The sequence below is a fragment of the Oncorhynchus mykiss genome, chromosome 22 (assembly GCF_057628025.1).
Source record: "Oncorhynchus mykiss isolate SJ-2025 chromosome 22, ASM5762802v1, whole genome shotgun sequence".
Lineage (NCBI taxonomy): Eukaryota > Metazoa > Chordata > Actinopteri > Salmoniformes > Salmonidae > Oncorhynchus > Oncorhynchus mykiss.
In genome coordinates this window covers 7,648,880-7,661,346 of record NC_143043.1, presented here as the reverse complement: position 1 = coordinate 7,661,346, position 12,467 = coordinate 7,648,880, and the positions used below count along the sequence as shown (strand labels likewise).

At 41.7% G+C, this 12,467-nt stretch overlaps 1 protein-coding gene and 1 long non-coding RNA gene across 12 annotated transcripts in view; one reads left to right on the top strand and one right to left on the bottom strand.

Moving 5' to 3' along the window:
- pcbp3 (poly(rC) binding protein 3) overlaps window positions 1-12,467 on the top strand; it is a 175,814-nt gene that overhangs the window by 932 nt on the left and 162,415 nt on the right. The gene's annotated exons all lie outside the window — the stretch shown is intronic.
- LOC149972787 (uncharacterized) overlaps window positions 1-12,467 on the bottom strand; it is a 35,714-nt gene that overhangs the window by 13,112 nt on the left and 10,135 nt on the right. The gene's annotated exons all lie outside the window — the stretch shown is intronic.

The following is a 12,467-nucleotide window of genomic DNA, read 5'->3' as shown; positions in this document are numbered from 1 at the left end:
TCGCTACTCCCTTGATTGAATCGAGCAATCTATCTTTCTCCAGCAAGCAGTTCCAACATTAGCATGCTCTATAAAGCATTTCTGGCAACAGCAGAAGAAGAAAGAAAAAAGCTTGTTTGTCCTCCACACATCCTGTGTTTTGCCAGGAAGGGGATGTTGTGCAATACTAAAGTGATTTTTAGATGTCAATACAACTGGGCCCCCGGAGGTTTCAACAAATTTAACTCAGCCTCTGATGCTTGGCTATTTCAAAGGGGCTTCCCCTGTGTGAAGGGTGACCTTTATATTTGTGATAATGATTTTTTAATTTGCTCTGAAAAATGCATCTCTGCTAAAGCCTGCTGGGAGTATGGGGCCTTCAAGAGAGAGCAACCCTCTTGGGAGGTAACAGCCCTTGCTGAGATTGTTCTGGTGTGTTCTGTACAATTACAATGGACTATGAAAGTACTGTGAGGGCCCCTTGAGACAACAATGACTTTTGTCCTTTCTACTTTAAACAACATTGGTTAATTTAGTCTGAGAGAAACATACAGTACCTATGTGTCAATGACTGCAGTTGTATATAGCTGTTATTGAAGTTGAGTGTCAGTGAGAAGTGATGAGGCGTAGATTGGTTGTGTGGATTTTTCAGAGAGAAGAACAGGTGTCTTCATTTACACCGATATCCCTATGAAGCCGAGCTGGCTCTGTGCCGAAGGCAGGATCAAGTGAAAGTGGCTCTCGAAATTTCTGCTAAGCTTTTGAAATGTTTTTTCCCCCCACTTGAATAGGTGTCTGCAATATGGCAGAAATGTCAAATGTTTAAGGTTAGGAATAAGTGGCCGGTCTCCACGTCATCTCCCAATGTCCTCAGACATGGATGGACGTTGAATACTGACTTGTGTCATGGGTGACCTGGCTTCTCCTCTTTCTTTATCTCTCTCTCTCTCTTCTCTTTTCTTCTCTTTATAAGGAGTTGTGGTGTGTTGGACTCTCTGAGACAACACTAGTATGTCATGTCAGAGGTTAAAGTTCAAATAAGAACATATTTTTGGTAATCCAAAGAATGGGGCTGGGGAATTGTAACTAGTGTCATATTCCTTGACATAGTTATGGAGGTTAGGATTGCAATTGGCATGATATTTTTAAGCATTTTGAATAGAGTTTGTTTACAATACTAACAGTCTAATCCAATCAGAAACACCCAAGATCAAAGGCTGTTAGTATTGTAAGCAAACTCTATTAGAAATGCTTAAAACTATCATGCCAATTGCAATCCTAGCCTCCATAATCTTAGTACAATTGTTTTATCCAATCAGAAACACCCAAGATCAGATTATAAGGCACTTCTACGTTATATTATTCAAGAACCAATGGGCATCTATCATTTATTGAAGGGGAACAACAGTCAAAATTTGAAACTTAAAAGAGGCTTTGGGGCTCCCGTGTGGCGCAGCGATCTAAGGCACTGCATCTCAGCGCCAGAGGCGTCACGACAGCCACCCTGGTTAAAATCCAGGCTGTATCACAACCGGTCGTGATTGGGAGTCCCATTGGGCGGCACAAAATTGGCCCAGCGTCGTCTGGGTTTGGCTTTGCAGGCCATCTTTGCGAATACAAATTTGATCTTAAATAACTTGCCTAGTTAAATAAAGATCACATTTTATTGGTCACATACACATATTTAGCAGATGTTATTGCAGGTGTAGTGAAATGCTTTTGTTCTTAGCTCCAACAGTGCAGTAGTATCTAATAATTCACAACAATATAAGCAAATCTAAAAGTTAAAGAATGTAATTAAGAAATATATAAATATTTGATTGAGCAATGTTGGAGTGGCATTGAATAAAATACAGCAGAATAGAATACAGTATATAGAGTTGATGTCGGAAGTTTACATACACCTTAGCCAAATACATTAAAACTCAGTTTTTCACAATTCCTGACATTTATCCTAGTAAAGATACCCTGTCTTAGGTCAGTTACGATCACCACTTTATTTTAAGAATGTGAAATGTCAGAATAATAGTAGAGAGAATGATTTATTTCAGCTTTTATTTCTTTCATCACATTCCCAGTGGGTCAGAAGTTTACATACACTCAATTAGTACTTGGTAGCATTGCCTTTAAATTGTTTAACTTGGGTCAAATGTTTTGGGTAGCCTTCCACAAGCTTCCCACAATAAGTTGGGTGAATTTTGGCCCATTCCTCCTGACAGAGCTGGTGTAACTGAGTCAGGTTTGTAGGCATCCTTGCTCGCACACGCTTTTTCAGTTCTGCCCACACATTTTCTATAGGATTGAGGTCAGGGCTTTGTGATGGCCACTCCAATACCTTGACTTTGTTGTCCTTAAGCCATTTTGCCACAACTTTGGAAGTATGCTTGGGGTCATTATAAATTTAGAAGACCCATTTGCGTCCAAGCTTTAACTTCCTGATTGATGTCTTGAGATGTTGCTTCAACATATCCACATAATTTTCCTCCTCATGATGGCATCTATTTTGTGAAGTGCACCAGTCCCTCCTGCAGCAAAGCACCCCCACAACATGATGCTGCCACCCCCGTGCTTCACGTTTGGGATGGTGTCCCTCGGCTTGCAAGCCTCCCCCTTTTTCCTTCAAACATAACGATGGTCATTATGGCCAAACAGTTATATTTTTGTTTCATCAGACCAGAGGATATTTCTTCAAAAAGTACAATCTTTGTCCCCATTTGCAGTTGCAAACTGTAGTCTGGCTCCTTCTTTGATGAACAGCCTTTCAGGTTATGTTGAAATAGGACTCGTTTTACAGTAGATAGAGATACTTTTATACCTGTTTCCTCCAGCATTTTCACAAGGTCCTTTGCTGTTGTTCTGGGATTGATTTGCACTTTTTGCACCAACGTACGTTCCACTCTAGGCAACAGAACACGTCTCCTTCCTGAGCGGTAAGACGGCTGTGTGGTCCCATGGTGTTTATACTTGCGTACTATTATTTGTACAGATGAATGTGGTACCTTCAGGCGTTTGGAAATTGCTCCCAAGGATGAACCAGACTTGTGGAGGACTACAATTGTTTTTCTGAGGTCTTGGCTGATTTCTTTTGATGTTCCCATGATGTCAAGCGAAGAGTCACTGAGTAGGCCTTGAAATACATCCACAGGTACACCTCCAATTGACTCAAATGATGTCAATTAGCCTATCAGAAGCTTCTAAAGCCATGACATCATTTTCTGGAATTTTCCAAGGTACAGTCAGCTTAGTGTATGTAATCTTCTGACCCACTGGAATTGTGATGCAGTGAATTATAAGTTAAATAATATTTCTGTAAACAATTGTTGGACAAATTACTTGTGTCATGCAGAAAGTAGATGTCCTAATCGACTTGCTGAAATTATAGTTTGTTAACAAGAAATTTGTGGAGTGGTTGAAAAACGAGTTTTAATGACTCTAAGCGTGTGTAAACTTGCGACTTCAACTGTGCATATGAGATGGGTAAAGCAGTATGTAAACGTTATTAAAGTGACTGGTGTTCCACATCAGTTTTATGTTATTTCATCAACATGCTAGTGTGTACTATTCAATAATTTATATATACACTAGATGACTAATTGGTGTGCTGTGTTGAAGCCATGCACACACTGTGCCTCAATCTTGCAGTCCCCCACCATCATATATATTTGTTTTATGCATATAAATGAATTTATTAATATATGCATTCGTTTTTGCCATATTTACTCTTTCAGACACCTTAATGCAAACTTTAAATTATATTATATGAGATGAACATAAACATTTTAAATAAAAAAAATGTAAAAATGTTCTTTGAAGTATCATTTTTAGAGATGCATGTAATTTTGTCCAAGAAACATTGAATTGAAACACTGTATAATTCAATGCATTCCTAGGCAGGACTACTCCTACCGGGGAGTGCCAATATGGCTGACCGGTGCCTTCAAAGACTCAATGGCCATTATATAGCATCAGCAATCCAGGTTTTACAGTATATACATCATAAGTAGTATTGCATGGTATCAAAATTGAAGTGGAAATGTTGCTAACACTTTACTTAAACCCATAGTAATGCACTATTATTCTTTATAAGCAGGTATGATCCCTCCCTTCTTGTTATGCCACACCATAATAAATGATAGCTTAAGTAGTGTTATCAAAATATTGGGGACTCAAATATATAACACCACTTGAAAATAATTTCTTACATATACCGTAGTATCGCTAAGTAGTTCCACCACTACCAAACAGTTGCATTGTCAGAAATGAAACAATAATACAGTACAACAATAACATTGAGTCTATTCTCTTTGAAGAGCCCTCTTCTTGTCTTGAGCCATGCTCTCAAAGCAGCTGGTCCCTTTGTGCTGTGGCTGCTTCTGCCTGTTCCGGATCTCATGCTGTCCTGGCTTGGGAGTTGCCTCGGCAGCAGTGGCACAGCGTGAAAAGGGCACTGACATTCACTGGCCAGTGTCCCCATGTATGCCAGAAGGGATGGGGCGAGCACAAAGCAGACACATACGGTACCAGTAGCATCTACTCTGGTCAGATCTGGCTTCTGTTGTCATGAACACTCTTTAGTTTGACATTGTTTTTGTCATTAAAACAGTGCCGTCGGGCCAAAAAGGATAGTTTTAGGCATTCATCAGTTCCATGTTCTGAATGATTTGAGCTATGTTGACATTTTCTGTTTTTATCTTTCTCTTAAACATAATTTCAGTATTTTGCATACACCTTTTTTTCTGCAATAATCACACCTCGTTTGAACCTTTATATGCCTATGTGCTGTAGGCTATGATATTGCTGTGGTATAGGTGCATTTTTCAGAGCATGTCCGTGGTCAATACATTATTCCCGAACAACATATTGTAGATTAGAATCCTATAATTCTAACGCCTTAACGCCCTTTTGATGTCCTATGGACATAGATGCACTACGCCACAGCAATGGTGGGACACTGCTTTTGTGTCCCTTCTTTCTCTCCCTCTCTCCTTCATCTCAGCCCTGATTGGTAAACAGGCCTCCCCCACTGCGCTGGGTTGTAACTTAAAGGCGTCCGGCCCGTGTCATAACTCATAAGCAAATGCAATGCCGGAGGGGGCTGAAACGGAACGCTGTACCTTTTCAAAGTTGAGGCTATATGAGAGAATTATGACCTGTGAAATCAGAGGCCTTTTGTCTCGGCAATGTAATTTAAGCCGGCAATGGGCCGTGAGATCAATGAGGGGCTGAAGAGCCCGGAGAGAGAGCGAGATAGGGGTGGAGCTTGGCGCTTTGCCTCCCGCTGCCTGTGTTAACGTTGCTCTGGGTGGTGCAGTTAGGCCGTGTATAGGCAAGCTGCCACAATGTCAAAAAGCTATTTTTAGACCCGTTAATACACAGGGGGTTCAGAGCAATGCTCTAGTGGGATGTAACGTGGAAATATTATTGTTAGCTAGGAACAGGCCTGGCTTTGTTGATCAAAGTATGGTTGGTGGCATGGGAGGGATGCTGTGATTCCATTACAACCAGGAGCGCTGTTCAATCAAAACTGGTATGCAGGAGTTCAACACTCTGCTTGTGCTTTTTTAACCCAATGATCCCACAGATTAATGTTCAGAATAAAAGGAGAACATGTTTCCTTGCACGGTGAGAACAATATTGTTTCACCATATCCCTGACACCCATGGATGCTGGTTTTAATTCAGTAGGACCCTAGGTCCCAAAAGCCAGAGCAAAGTGGAGTTTAAAGTGGTCAATGACCTAAGCCGGTCACACACTTTGTGGTTCTGCTTTCTATAGTGCCCTCAAAAGCCAAAGACCTACTGTACTGTAACACTGTGTGCTCTTGCAAAGAGACATGTCTGCAGCTTATACAGAAATGCTATCTGGTAATGTCAAGAGAAATGTAAGGGATATGCTTGAGCCCTGTCTCTTAGCCTGCACTTAGCCCACACGCTCTCAGCGTTTTTGCTTGATTAAAAGCAACCCAGGAGTTTGTAGAGCACGATAGGTGCGAGCGCAAGGGCTGACAGCTTAACCGCTGATTATTCAAGCCTCTTAGGCTAAGCCACGGCACTCGAATGATTAACATCGACTCTTTTCCCCCTCTCTCTCCGTCTCAATCTCTCTCTTTCATTCTGTCTTCATTGAGGGAGCGGAGTTTAGGAAATGGGAAAAGATGGAGACAGCCCGCAGAAGGCAGACCTGTTGTCTCATAGCTTGTGGGGATCAGTGCATAGCACAGTGATTCATGTGGTGCAGAGGCTTTATATAGACATAATCCACCCCAGTAGCGTAGCAGCGATGGTTGACTGTGTGAGGCGAGCACACCGGTCGGACTCTCCTATTGCGCCTCCTCCTTATGCCACAGGGATGTGAGAGTGTGTCACCAGGTCACGTGGTTATGACCCAGTGAAATAGGTCATTAACCCCCCCCCCGACAGTGTGTGTGTCGCAGCAGCGCCTGACACACAACTCACGCCTCTCCCTGTGGGGTCATGCCATCTCCACTTCTGCAGGGTGCCTGTGGCTCATCAACACAACAGGTATTTCTAGGGTTAAATAATGTTCCCGAAATGGGGAAGGCTATGGAGTATTCTCTGAATCTTACTTTGTCCAGTTTTCTTGAACTACTTTAAAGAGCATTCCCCATGATATGCCTGCCGTGATATGACTGTAAGAAGTGTGTGGCAAAAACAATGTAATCACAGTTTTGGTCTGCTGTTTGGTCTGTGTTGAATTCCCTTCAAAGCATCTCTAGAAAGCCTGCACACTCTAGCATTAAATCATAACATCATGAGAACATTGCCACACGTTCGACGTACATGGTACATCACTTGTTTGATACTGTTTTGACTGGGGATGATCTTCAGCTTGTGTAAGAGATATCGAATCATAACGAAAGCTCTTCTTCTTGGTAGTCGGGCTGTGTTGTGTTACCCCTTCGACTTTTTGGCACAGCCACAGGCGACAGCACAGTGACATGCCTGCCGGACAGATTGGCCACAGTTGGGGGGGACGTAGGGTGGGAAGGAAAAAGGTGTAGGCTGCCACTGAGGCATCATTATTACATTTTTTGGGCTAAAGCCTTAAGGTACCCATTGCCTAACCAAGTTTGAACTTGAAATACCAGGTGTAGTACTCTTAGAGCTGGGTTTGGTTCCTTCTCACCCCTTTTTGAGAGAGGATGGAGGATGTGCCCCTTCGGCTTGCCTGACATACTTTCCCTGAGCTGTTGGTTTTTCGGATCCCAAGGCATCCGTAGAGCCCGCTAAGTCAGCAAGAACGCTGCATAAGCAGATGTAGAAAAGAGCGGACGGCTCTAGAAAGACTGAGAAACACTTCCCTCTCCGCTCTTTGCAGTGTACAGGGCCTCTGTGTCTATTGTGTCGCCCGCAGAAACCTAAATCAGCTTCAAATCCCATTATTCACATTATCCCACCTTCCCTAGTCTCTGCGCTAATTCATTAGTCACTAAAAGTTAAAGACCCCTTGGCCCGATTGAATCAAAACTGGTAATGTTTTTAGGTAAGAACCAAATAGAATACCCTCTAAGCTCTGCAATAATTTATGTTTCAGATAAATGTAGTCAACAAAATTATTTCAATGTAAACAAAAACAACTTTCTAGGTATAACACGCTACTTTGCAACACTAGGAAAACATTCTCCACCTTAAACCTAGCACTTCGTTTCATCCCTTTCTCTTTCTCTACCCCCCCACCCACGCCCCATCCCCTTCACATTATGAATGAAATGCTATTACCCTCTTCTTACTATCTATTATTCATATAATGCAATGCTGAAACTGTGTATGTGCTAATACTTAGCAGATCATGTGGGAATCTCCACTAATGCTGCCTCCTCTCCTCGTCTCCTTTCCTTCATCTGAACTGATCAGACACATGGACCGGTGAGGGTAAAATAGGGTAATATGCTGAGAACCAACAGGGGTGTCTGCTGTCACCTCAACAGTTGTTTAATGAGAGGAAGAAGGAAAGGAAACAAGGAAAGGAAGTCACCTTAGACCATTGAGATGAAGTGCAGGCCTGGACCAAAATCCTGCTTCTGTCAATTGTGATATGAAAGGTCAAAGATTATTCGTTGACAGATACCAGGATGTTTGTGTTATTTTTTTCTGGCTTTTCGAGAATGACACATTGGCCTCCTTACAACGGCAGAACTCCTCAAGGCATCAAGTGGTGCGCAATTAACAACGGCTCCACTATTTTGACATTTTAAAGAGCTCATCACCAAGTTGATCCGCAATCTGTTTCCCGCAGGCAAATCTAAGTAGCATATAACTTAGCGTGGTACGATTTCGCCCTCCAAGTTTGGAGTTTGATCCATCGGCTAATTCGCTTTCACAATCTCTCAGAGAGTATTGCAGCCTGTGACATCATGATGCCCTCCCCCTCCCCTTATTTCTTGAAAAGCTTAGCAGTCTAGGTAAAAGCAGAAAAGAAGCACTATCTATTCTTCTCTGGAGGGGGACAAGAATGTGTGTGGGGGAGGAAGAGGGGGTGGTTTGGGTGATATTCAAGTCTGGGGAAATGCCTTTGAATTTTCCAAAATATATATTTTTTCTGTGGGATTAAGACATTAAAGTCTCCAAATCATCAAAGTGCTTTAATGTCACTGCTTCATGAGGAGGGGATCTGCGTTGCCTCTTGAAGGTGTGAGGATGTCAAACGCTGCTAAACGATTCAGAATATTACCCTTCCTCTCACCCACCAATCTTATTTTATTTTACCTGCATATTCAAATGACAAATACTGCTTCTGTTGTTGAGTCGATCATGGTTAGACTTCGACAGTTTTTTCATGGTTATGTTCCAAAATTATGTAAAATGGTCAGTGAGAGAAAGGCCTTGTTAATTTGTGTTTGAATTTTTGTTTTATCATTTACACCATTTTATATCTGTCATATTGTCAGGTCCATCTTGACACCCTAATTAGTGAGGAAATGTTTATGCTTCTCTATGCATGTGTGATTATAATATCCTTTATTATTTAGAAAGGGAAAGTGCGCGAGTGAGTGAAAGAGAGATAGAGACGGAAAGGGAGGGATATTCCCTCCACTTTGAGGGGAAATCAGCCAAAACCTTAGAAAACAATTGTAGACCTCCACAAGTCTGGTTCATCCTTGGGAGCAATTTCCAAACACCTGAAGGTACCACATTCATCTGTACAAACAATAGTACGCAAGTATAAACACTATTGGACCATGCAGCCGTCATATCGCTCAGGAAGGAGACACATTCTGTCTCCTAGAGATGAGCGTACTTTGGTGCAAAAAGTGCAAATCAATCCCAGAACAGCATCAAAGGACCTTGTGAAGATGCTGGAGGAAATGGGTACAAAAGTATCAATATCCACAGTAAAATGAGTCCTATATTGACATAACCTGAAAGGCCGCTCAGCAAGGAAGAATCCACTGCTCAAAAACCGCCATTAAAAAGCCAGACTATGGTTTGCAACTGCACATGGGGACAAAGATCGTACTTTTTGGAGAAATGTCCTCTGGTCTGATGAAACAAAAACAGAACTGTTTGGCCATAATGACCATAGTTATGTTTGGAGGAAAAAGGGGGAGGCTTGCAAGCCAAAGAACACCATCCCAACCGTGAAGCACGGGGGTGGTAGAATCATGTTGTGGGGGTGCTTTGCTGCAGGAGGGACTGGTGCACTTCACAAAATAGATGACATGATGAGGAAAATCAGTCAGGAAGTTTAAGCTTGGACGCAAATGGGTCTTCCAAATGGATAATGACACCAAACATACTTCCAAAGTTGTGGCAAAATGGCTTATGGACAACAAAGTCAAGGTATTGGAGTGGCCATCACAAAGCCCTGACTTCAATCCTATTGTGGGCAGAACTGAAAAAGCATGTGCGAGCAAGGATGCCTACAAACCTGACTCAGTTACACCAGCTCTGTCGGGAGGAATGGGCCAACATTCACCCAACTTATTGTGGGAAGCTTGTGGAAGGCTACCTGAAATGTTTGAGCCAAGTTAAACAATTTAAAGGCAATGCTACCAAATACGAATTGAGTGTATGTAAACTTCTGATCCACTGGGAATGTGATGAAAGAAATAAAAGCTGAAATAAATCATTCTCTCTACTATTATTCTGACATTTCACATTCTTAAAATAAAGTGGTGATCCTACCTGACCTAAGACAGGGTATTTTTGTTTACGATTAAATGTCATGAATTGTGAAAAACTGAGTTTAAATGTACTTGGCTATGGTGTATGCAAACTTCCGAATACATTTTACATGAAGGGGATATACAGTACATTAGGCATTCATAACAATTTTTTATAACCTTCATGAGTAGACCCGTTGACCTAGGCTGCTGAGCTGAAGCCTAGGCCCCTCACATTCTTCCACTCTAATCAGGGACTTATTTAGACCAGGTGGTGCAATTAATTATTAGGTAGAACGGAAAACCACCAGGCTCCGGATCTCATAGGGTAATATTTGAATAACTCTAGCCTAAGCATTAGTTGGGTAACTGTTGCAGATATTCAAGGTTACTTTCTCAGTGGCCATCACCTACTGCCACTTGAGTCCCTAAACTGCTACAAGGGCAATGCTATCTGGCTGACCCGTGTTGCTCCCAGACAGTTAGTGTGTGTGGTGGGTTAGGGGTTGGTACTGTGACAGCGAAAAGACAAGTGTCCGTTACAATGGACCAATAAATACATATTCTACAGGACTTTATATAATGTTGTTGAACCAATATGTTATTAAGGGTCTTAATCAATTGGAAACCACACTGCCATTTCACCCTGATTGTTTAAGATGTACAGTGCTGTGAAAAAGTTTTTGCCTCCTTTCTGATTTCAGATTTTTTTGCACATGTGTCACACTTAAATGTTTCAGATCAAACAAATTGTAATATTACACAAAGATAACCCAAGTAAACCCAAAATGCAGTTTTTAAGTGATAATTTTATTTATTAAGGGAAAAAGCTATCCGAAACTTCATGGCCCTATGTGACAAAGTAATTGCTCCCCCTTGTTAAATCATGAATTTACTGTGGTTCATCACATTTTTTGGAAAGATGAGTTCAATTTCACTAGCCACAACCAGTCCTGATTACTGCCAGACCTGTTGTAACAAGAAATCACTTAAATAGAACCTGTCTGACAAAGTGAAGTAGGCCAAAATATCTCAAAAAGCAAGGCATCATGCCGGGATCCAAAGACATTCAGGAACAGATGAGAAACAAAGTAATTGACATCTATCAGTCTGGAAAGAGTTACAAAGCCATTTCAATAGCTCTGGGACTCCAGTGAACCACGGTGAGAGCCATTATCCAGAAATTGAGAACATTTGTTACAGTGGTGAACCTTCCCAGGAGTGGCCGGCCTACCAAACTTACCCCAAGAGCGCAGCGACAACTCATCCAAGAGGTCCCAAAAGAACCCACAACAGCATCTAAAGAACTTCAGGCCTCACTTGCCTCAGTTAAGGTCAGTGTTCATGACTCAACCATAAGAAAGAGACTGGGCAAAAATGGCATCCATGGCAGAGTTCCAAGGCAAAAACCACTGCTGACCAAAAAGAACATAAAGGCTTGTCTCACTTTTGGCAAAAACATCTTGATGATCCCCAAGACTTTTGGGAAAATATTCTGTGGACTGACAAGACAAAGTTGAACTTTTTGGAAGGTGTGCGTCCCGTTACATCTGGTGCAAAAGTAACACAGCGTTTCAGAAAAAGAACATCATACCAACAGTCAAATTTGGTGGTGGTAGTGTGATGGTCTGGGGCTACTTTACTGTTTCAGGACCTGGATGACTTGCTAGGATTGATAGAACCATGAATTCTGCTCTCTACCAAAAAATCCTGAAGGAGTATGTCCGGCCATCAGTTCGTAACCTATTGCTGAAGCGCATTTTGGTTCTGCAGCAGGACAATGATCCAAAACACACCAGAAAGTCCACCTCTGAACGGCTTAGAAAAAACGAAATGAAGATTTTGGAGTGGCCTAGTGAAAAAAGGTGGTTCATGCTCGAAAACTCTCCAATGTGGCTGAATTAAAGCAATTCTGCAAAGAAGAGTGGGCCAAAATTCCTCCACAGCGATGTGAAAGACTCATTGCCAGTTATCGCAAATGCCTGATTGCAGTTGTTGCTTCTGAGGGTGGCACAACCAGTTATTAGGTTTAGGGGGCAATTACTTTTTCACATAGGGCCATGAAGGTTCAGATAGCTTTTTTCCCTTAATATATAAAATCATCACTTAAAAACTGCATTTTGTGTTTACTTGGGTTATCTTTGTGTTATATTTAAATATGTTTGATGATCTGAAACATTTAAGTGTGACAAATGTGAAAAAAGAAACCAGGAAGGGGGAAAATACTTTTTCCTAGCACTGTATTTGAGATGTTGTCATATGGACTCAAAACCTCACCTAATACAGCATAAACATTATCCTTAAACTTGTGGGGCAGTTATCCTTTATAAACAACTGATTGAATTGCAGTGTTTGAGTTTGTAGC